The 9,167-nt window shown below is 36.1% G+C and overlaps 1 protein-coding gene across 1 annotated transcript in view; it reads right to left on the bottom strand.

Moving 5' to 3' along the window:
• The window catches only part of LOC110458604, a 47,510-nt gene that overhangs the window by 17,745 nt on the left and 20,598 nt on the right, over positions 1 to 9,167 (bottom strand). The window lies entirely within an intron of this gene.

The following is a 9,167-nucleotide window of genomic DNA, read 5'->3' on the forward strand; positions in this document are numbered from 1 at the left end:
AAAAAGCACCGGTAGAATTGGTAATATCAGTAGTTATTGAAAAACAAGTGTTAATTTCCTTCCCTGAGTAATTGTACGTATGTAAGATAACCTTGGTATTTAAGTTCGGCACTTGGGTTATCAGACGATATAAGATGTTTTTGAGTGTATACACGATGAGCTAGTTAATCTCGCACTACGACTTGGCGATGATAACCTCGTATCATCTTAACTTCCTAGGCACAGATTGTTATCGCCCTAATTGGTTTTACACAACGTCGTGGCTTCCACCAAGCACCTGTCTACTGGTAAAGGGCATACTACCAAGTTTGGTCTTGACTTCAGGAGTCTAATCGGCCAGGAGCCAAAGTATATTTATATTTTTTTCTAATTTTAAACCTTTTGTATGACTTGCTATGGTAATGATAAGTAGATATCAATACATCAAGTTTTGTTCAATTCATCAAATGATTGGCCATTTTTATTGTATATCCAGCAATGAGTTAGTGTAGCCACTGTCTGACATTTGATGATTCTTAAATAATTCGTCAAAGGGATAGGGTTAAATCATCATCAGGTACCTATTAAGTAAACGTACTGTAAATCAATTATGACCAATTACATTTTTACTGTACGCAGTAAAACAATGCCATGTGTTAATAGTACGTATCAAGTTAATTGGTTGACATTGAAGTATCGGTTCTAGATAGGTAGCACGGTAAGCCCAGCCTCTCGATCAGGGTGTTAAATATATCAAGAATACACGGATGGCTTTATTGACTAGCTCTAAAAATGAAAAGATCCATTATTGGCTACCAATTTGAAATTAAGCAGAACTCCTCTAAACTTTGAAATTAACCAATTAAGGGGTTTAACGCATCTGCCCCTCTGCTTCTACAGTAGTCTGGACCCTCTGTTTCTAAAGTAGCCTTGACCCTCTGTTTCTACAGTAGTCTGGACCCTCTGTTTCTACAGTAGTCTGGACCCTCTGTTTCTACAATAGTCAGGACCCTCTGTTTCTACAGTAGTCTGGACCCTCTGTTTCTACATCAGTCTGTACCCTCTGTTTCTACAGTAGTCTGGACAATTGAGATTTCCATCTTTTTGGCCCCTAGCATCACCAACGAGACATAGAGGACGAACAGCTTTATAATGCATTGTTATTCATTAAATGGCACACTGTTTCTATTACCGATTCCAAAGTTACATCACGTGTGTGTTACGTTTATCTTTCACGATAAACGGTGGTTGACTCTGCTGGTGGATTTGCCAGCCTCCGAGGTTTGACGTCACCTTGATGCAGTGGCACGGTTCATAATGTACACATCAAAGACGTTTCCGAAAGCTCGCAAAATAACTTTTCAATTCCTGTTTGTGTCTTTAAAAACGTTTTAATTTCAATATGTTAAACGATTGGACTTTATTTTTTATACATAACGAATGGTTTGTTCACTGTGCAGGATTGCTGGTGACCTACTTTCTTGCCTTGTTTTGACATTATGGCGTGTAAAACTTGTGGTGCAGGGAACGTTTATCCTTCCGGATATGCAAGGATAAGCAGCTTCAGTATCTGGTTTCTGTTCAATGGGGATTCATACTGTTTTACGTTATATCTAAATGTCCTCACAGTCCTGTAATTTTGCTTTGATATATAATACGAATCTCAATATTAATGTATCAGTTTGTTTTTGTTTGTTCGGGGTTTAACGTCATCATTAACAGCCAGGGTTATATAAGGACAGATACCTAGGGAGACACAACAGCCAGGTTCATATAAGGACAGGTACCTAGGGAGACACAACAGCGAAGGTCATATAAGGACAGGTACCTAGGGAGACACAACAGCCAGGTTCATATGAGGACGGGTACCTAGGGAGACACAACAGCAGGGTCATACGAGGACATGTACCTAGGGAGACTCAACAGCCAATGTCATACGAGGACAGGTACCTAGGGAGACACAACAGCCAGGGTCATACGAGGACAGGTACCTAGGGAGACTCAACAGCCAATGTCATACGAGGACAGGTTCCTAGGGAGACACAACAGCCAGGGTCATACGAGGACAGGTACCTAGGGAGACTCAACAGCCAATGTCATACGAGGACGGGTACCTAGGGAGACACAACAGCCAGGGGGATATGAGGACGGGTACCTAGGGAGACACAACATCCAGGGTCATGTGAGGACGGGTACCTAGGGAGACACAACAGCCAGGGTCATATGAGGACGAGTACCTAGGGAGACACAACAGCCAGGGACATATGAGAACAGGTACCTAGGGAGACACAACAGCCAGGGTCATATGAGGACAGGTACCTAAAGAGACACAACAGCCAGTGTCATATGAGGACAGGCACCTAGGGAAACACAACTGCAAGGGTCATATGAGGACAGGCACCTAGGGAAACACAACTGCCAGGGTCATATGAGAACAAGTACCTAGGGAGTCACAACAGCCAGGGTCATGAGGACAGGTACCTAGGGGACACCGCCAGGAGGAAAAGGTAGATAGAAAAGGATGAAAACAGGAAAGATAGGAAACAATAAAAAAATAATCCAAGTGTTGCAATGGGGGCAGCAGATTAATTTGTCTTCCATAGTAGGTGACATAGAGGAAAACACCTGATTATGCAGGGGGAGGGGGGCATCAATTGACTTTTATAATACACATATAGTTGGATACAACAGGACATTTTGTTGGTTCTTTAATGTGTGTGCCCTAATAGGGCAAGAAAAAAAAACCAGCCCCGATTATCACTGGAGGAGGCGGTACATAAGTCGCCTCTTACAATCATGCAGTGGGATACAGCAGGCCTGTTCTGTACTCGAACCAGCACGGGTTTTATTCAATGTACGAATTATCAAATACATTTTGCCTTCGCCTTATGCTGGGTATTTTTTATCAGTATGGCTTTACATATACTAAGTGATAATACCGACTCGTGACAATATTAATGGCCGACGCTAGAGCAAGTCCTAGAGGTTAGGTTAACCATGGAATGTATGGACGTATGGTCCATGCTGGAAAAACATTTAAAACCTGAAAGTGTTTATGCGAAAATTATCTTAGATTTTTTTTTTAGATCACCAGGATCTGGAGATTGTGGACGGTTTAAAGTTTGAGATTACTCTGTAATGGTCATTACCGTATCAAAACTGAACTTTAGGGCAGCGAGCAGATGATAAGAACATTCTGAGCTTTCAAACGTATACCAATAAATTGAGGCTTTACCATATGGTCCTGGCGTTAGGTTTATAACAAGTGTACGTATATTACAGTGATGATAGTACTTAGTCAGAAATCCTATAACAATGTAACGGGCTCACATAACATTACCATATTCTTTTTCTGTAGGATGGATCAATAGAAAATGGAGTAAACATAAATCACAGCGTCAACACGAAAACGGGTTGTCCAAGCTTAAAGTTAAGTACGGAAATAGCATCATAACAACAAGATGAAATAATGAACCCCTTTGTACGATGGCCGACAGCGGCCGCCAATACAACTACATATTTTTGCAAAATGTATAAGTACAGTTTTATATAAGCCTACTAAATACGTATGCCAAACTCAGTGTATCAATAGCAAGTTATCCCTCACATTTATTTCTTAGAGCCTTTGATATTTATGGTTTCAACCGGCGATTCCTACTGCTCCAACGTTTTATTTGTTTATCTAAACGACCTTTGACTGTATTCTGTTATTGAGTCGGTGTGCTGGTGATGCAGCAATGTCAGAAGTATATTTGAATATGCAAGTTGAAAGTGCAACAGCTATGAACTATGAGGGGGGGAAATACTGTCTTACTGGCAAACTAGCTTTTCCAGTGATGCGGTATAACCCGGGGAACCTCTCACTAGGTCAGCAACGTCAAGCGTGGTCAGTATTTGATGGGTGACCGCCTCCAAGTTATATTTGGTGGCAGCGGTGGGATCCAAACCCATGCCTCCAAAGAGATTGATGCTTTTCCAGTGATGAGGTATAACCTGAGGACCCGCTTATAAATTTAGCAACGTCAAGCGTGGTCAGTTGTTGGATGGGTGATCGCCCGCACGTTAAAAAACTATATTCTGTTATTCTCTGTTGTTAGAGTGTCCAAGAAAATTAACTAGAATACAATACACCTAACATAATGTTTTCTCTACTAACATATAAACACTGCTGTGACCTCGTGACAGCAACAGGATATACATCCGTTGTAAAGATGATCGATGTTGATGAGGATAGGTTGCATATTGACAAATCACAAGTGTCTACAACCATATCTGTACTCACTCACTCACTCACTCACTCACTCAGACAAGCCTGTTATTTTGTTACATCGCCGCTTAGACGGTACAACAAATCTGTCGTTATTGTTACTGTCATCAAATCGTCCCTTTGTAGCATTTTGTACTTATTAGTTTTGGTTTATAGTGTGTAAAGTGTTGTCGTGTGTATGTAGTACTTGTACCTGTAGTTTAGTTTTTTATTGTGTAAAGTGATGTCGTGTGTATGTAGTACTTGTACCTGTAGTTTTAGTTTATATTGTGTAAAGTGTTGTCGTCTGTATGTAGTATTTGTACCTGTAGTTTTAGGTTTTTATTGAGTAGAGTGTTGTCGTCTGTATGTAGTATTTGTACCTGTAGTTTTAGTTTATATTGTGTAGAGTGTTGTCGTCTGTATGAGGTATTTGTACCTGTAGTTTTAGTTATTTATTGAGTAGAGTGATGTCGTGTGTATGTAGTATTTTGTACGTATTAGTTTTAGTTTATATTGTGTAGAGTGTTGTCGTCTGTATGTAGTATTTGTACCTGTAGTTTTAGTTATTTATTGTGTAAAGTGTTGTCGTCTGTATGTCGTATTTGTACCTGTAGTTTTAGTTATTTATTGTGTAAAGTGTTGTCGTCTGTTTGTAGCATTTGTACTTGTAGTTTTAGTTTTTTATTGAGTAAAGTGTTGTCGTCTGTATGTAGTACTTGTACCTGTAGTTTAGTTTTTTATTGTGTAAAATGTTGTCGTCTGTTTGTAGCATTTGTACTTGTAGTTTTAGTTTTTTATTGAGTAAAGTGTTGTCGTCTGTATGTAGTATTTGTACTTGTAGTTTTAGTTTATATTGTGTAAAGTGTTGTCGTCTGTATGTAGGATTTGTTCTTGTAGTTTTAGTTTTTTATTGAGTAAAGTGTTGTCGTCTGTATGTAGCATTTGTACTTGTAGTTTTAGTTTTTTATTGAGTAAAGTGTTGTCGTCTGTATGTAGCATTTGTACCTGTAGTTTAGTTATTTATTGAGTAAAGTGTTGTCGTCTGTATGTAGTATTTGTACTTGTAGTTTTAGTTTATATTGTGTAGAGTGTTGTCGTTTGTATGAAGCATTTGTACCTGTAGTTTTAGTTGATCTTGTGTAGAGTGTTGTCGTTTGTATGAAGCATTTGTACCTGTAGTTTTAGTTTATATTGTGTAGAGTGTTGTCGTGTATATGTAGTATTTGTACCTGTAGTTTTAGTTTTTTATTGTGTAAAGTGTTGTCGTGTGTATGTAGCATTTGTACCTGTAGTTTTAGTTTATATTGTGTAAAGTGTTGTCGTGTGTATGTAGGATTTGTACCTGTAGTTTTAGTTTTTTATTGAGTAAAGTGTTGTCGTTTGTATGTAGCGTTTGTACTTGAAGTTTTAGTTTTTTATTGAGTAAAGTGTTGTCGTCTGTATGTAGCATTTGTACTTGTAGTTTTAGTTTATATTGTGTAAAGTGAGGTCGTGTGTATGTAGAATATGTACTTGTAGTTTTAGTTTTTTATTGTGTAAAATGATGTCGTGTGTATATAGTATTTGTATCTGTAGTTTTAGTTTTTTTAATGTGTAGAGTGTTGTCGTGTTTATAAAGTATTTGTACCTGTAGTTTTAGTTTATATTGCGTAGAGTGTTGTCGTGTTTATGAAGTATTTATACCTGTAGTTCTAGTTTTTTATTGAGTAAAGTGTTGTCTGTCGTGTGTATGTAGTATTTGTACCTGTAGTTTTAGTTATTTATTGTGTATAGTGTTGTCGTGTGTATGCAGTATTTATACCTGTAGTTTTAGTTTTTTATTGTGTAAAGTGTTGTCGTGTGTATGTAGTATTTATACCTGTAGTTTTAGTTTATATTGTGTAGAGTGTTGTCGTGTGTATGTAGTACTTTTACATATTAGTTTTAGTTTATATAGTGTAGAGTGTTGTCGTCTGTGTGTAGCATTTGTACCTGTAGTTTTAGTTTATATAGTGTAGAGTGTTGTCGTCTGTATGTAGCATTTGTACCTGTAGTTTTAGTTTATATTGTGTAGAGTGTTGTCGTGTGTATGTAGTATTTGTACCCGTAGTTTTAGTTTATATTGTGTAGAGTGTTGTCGTCTGTGTGCAGTATTTGTACCATTAGTTTTAGTTTATATTGCGTAGAGTGTTGTCGTGTGTATGTAGTATTTGTACCAGTAGTTTAAGTGTTTTTTTTAGTAGAGTGTTGTCGTGTTTATGTAGTATTTGTACCTGTAGTTTTAGTTTATATTGCGTAGAATGTTGTCGTGTTTATGAAGTATTTGTACCAGTAGTTTTAGTTTTTTTTATTGAGTATAGTGTTGTCGTGTGTATGTAGTATTTGTACCTGTAGTTTAAGTGTTTTATTGTGTAAAGTGATGTCGTGTGTATGTAGTATTTGTACCTGTCGTTTTAGTTTTTTATTGTGTAAAGTGTTTCCGTATGTATCTAGTATTTGTACCTGTAGTTTTAGTTTTTTATTGTGAAAAGTGTTGACGTGTGTATGTAGTATTTGTACCTGTAGTTTTAGCTTTTTATTGTGTAAAGTGATGTCGTGTGTATGTAGTATTTGTACCTGTAGTTTTAGTTTTTTATTGTGTAAAGTGTTTCCGTATGTATGTAGTATTTGTATTTGTAGTTTTAGTTTTTTATTGTGAAAAGTGTTGTCGTGTGTATGTAGTATTTGTACCTGTAGTTTTAGTTTTTTTATTGTGTAAAGTGATGTCGTGTGTATGTAGTATTTGTACCTGTAGTTTTAGCTTTTTATTGTGTAAAGTGATGTCGTGTGTATGTAGTATTTGTATTTGTAGTTTTAGTTTTTTTTAATGTGTAGAGTGTTGTCGTGTTTATGAAGTATTTGTACCTGTAGTTTGTGTATATAGTATTTGTATTTGTAGTTTTGGTGTTTTTTTAATGTGGAGAGTGTTGGCGTGTTTATGAAGTATTTGTACCTGTAGTTTGTGTATATAGTATTTGTATTTGTAGTTTTGGTGTTTTTTTAATGTGGAGAGTGTTGGCGTGTTTATGAAGTATTTGTACCTGTAGTTTTAGTTTATATTGTCTAAAGTGATGTCGTGTGTATGTAGTATTTGTATTTGTAGTTTTAGTTTTTTATTGTGAAAAGTGTTTTCGTGTGTATGTAGTATTTGTACCTGTAGTTTTAGCTTTTTAATGTGTAAAGTGATGTCGTGTGTATGTAGTATTTGTATTTGTAGTTTTAGTTTTTTATTGTGAAAAGTGTTTTCGTGTGTATGTAGTATTTGTACCTGTAGGTTTAGGTTATATTGTGTAAAGTGATGTCGTGTGGATATAGTATTTGTATTTGTAGTTTTGGTGTTTTTTTAATGTGGAGAGTGTTGGCGTGTTTATGAAGTATTTGTACCTGTAGTTTTAGTTTATCTTGTGTAAAGTGATGTCGTGTGTATGTAGTATTTCTACCTGTAGTTTTAGTTTATATTGTGTAGAGAGTTGTCGTCTGTATGTAGTATTTGTACCTGTAGTTTTAGGTTATATTGTGTAAAGTGATGTCGTGTGTATGTAGTATTTCTACCTGTAGTTTTAGTTTATATTGTGTAGAGAGTTGTCGTCTGTATGTAGTATTTGTACCTGTAGTTTTAGTTTATCTTGTGTAAAGTGATGTCGTGTGTATGTAGTATTTGTACCTGTAGTTTTAGTTTATATTGTGTAAAGTGATGTCGTGTGTATATAGTATTTGTATTTGTAGTTTTGGTGTTTTTTTAATGTGTAGAGTGTTGTCGTGTTTATGAAGTATTTGTAACTGTAGTTTTAGTTTATATTGTGTAAAGTGTTGTCGTGTGTATGTAGCATCTGTACCTATAGTTTTAGGTTTTTTTGTGTAAAGTGATGTCGTGTGTATGTAGTATTTGTACCTGTAGTTTTAGTTTTTTATTGTGCAAAGTGTTTCCGTATGTATGTAGTATTTGTATTTGTAGTTTTAGTTTTTTATTGTGAAAAGTGTTGTCGTGTGTAAGTAGTATTTGTACCTGTTGTTTTAGTTTTTTATTGTGTAAAGTGATGTCGTGTGTATATACTATTTGTACCTGTAGTTTTAGTTTTTATGTTGAATGGTTCGCACCTATCAGTCAATCAGCAAGCTATGTAATAGTACGATAGTCAATAAAAACCAGAAAGACATAATGATTGAAAATGGCCGTTTTTATTAAAACGACATAACATAAAAATACATGTACGACATAACATAAAATACATGTTACAATACATGTATTGAACACCCTCCTGAGAAGGTGTTCCATAGACTGCATTTCAAAATCAAATGCAATGCCATTCTCCTAATGACTATAGTAGGTGAGGGGACAAGAAAACGCCCAAACCTTGAATAACTGTTAAACATACCATGAGTATTATGACATCATATAAAATTAGAGGTGTAAGGGGACGGTGGCGGGAAGAAATCAATGTTTAAAATAGCGCCCTACCTTTCTGCCCGTGAAGAAATTTTCCAAGTGACGCTTAGCTAGACCACGTGATCATATATTCATACGCATGTGCGTCCTGTTCGCCTTGCTCACTAGGAAAATATATTCTAGGGCCAAAAGAAAGAATCCCAAAATAAACCGTTACCACCAACATAAATGCAATAAAATACATTCTGTATTTAATTGTTGTTTTATGTTGAATGGTTCGCACCTATCAGTCAAGCAGCAAGCTATGTAATAGTACGATAGTCAATAAAAACCAGAAAGACATAATGATTGAAAATGGCCGTTTTTATTAAAACGACATAACATAAAAATACATGTACGACATAACATAAAATACATGTTACAATACATGTATTGAACACCCTCCTGAGAAGGTGTTCCATAGACTGCATTTCATAATCAAATGCAATGCCATTCTCCTAATGACTATAGTAGGTGAGGGGACAAGAAAACGCC

Source organism: Mizuhopecten yessoensis, unplaced genomic scaffold, assembly GCF_002113885.1.
Source record: "Mizuhopecten yessoensis strain PY_sf001 unplaced genomic scaffold, ASM211388v2 scaffold9651, whole genome shotgun sequence".
NCBI lineage: Eukaryota > Metazoa > Mollusca > Bivalvia > Pectinida > Pectinidae > Mizuhopecten > Mizuhopecten yessoensis.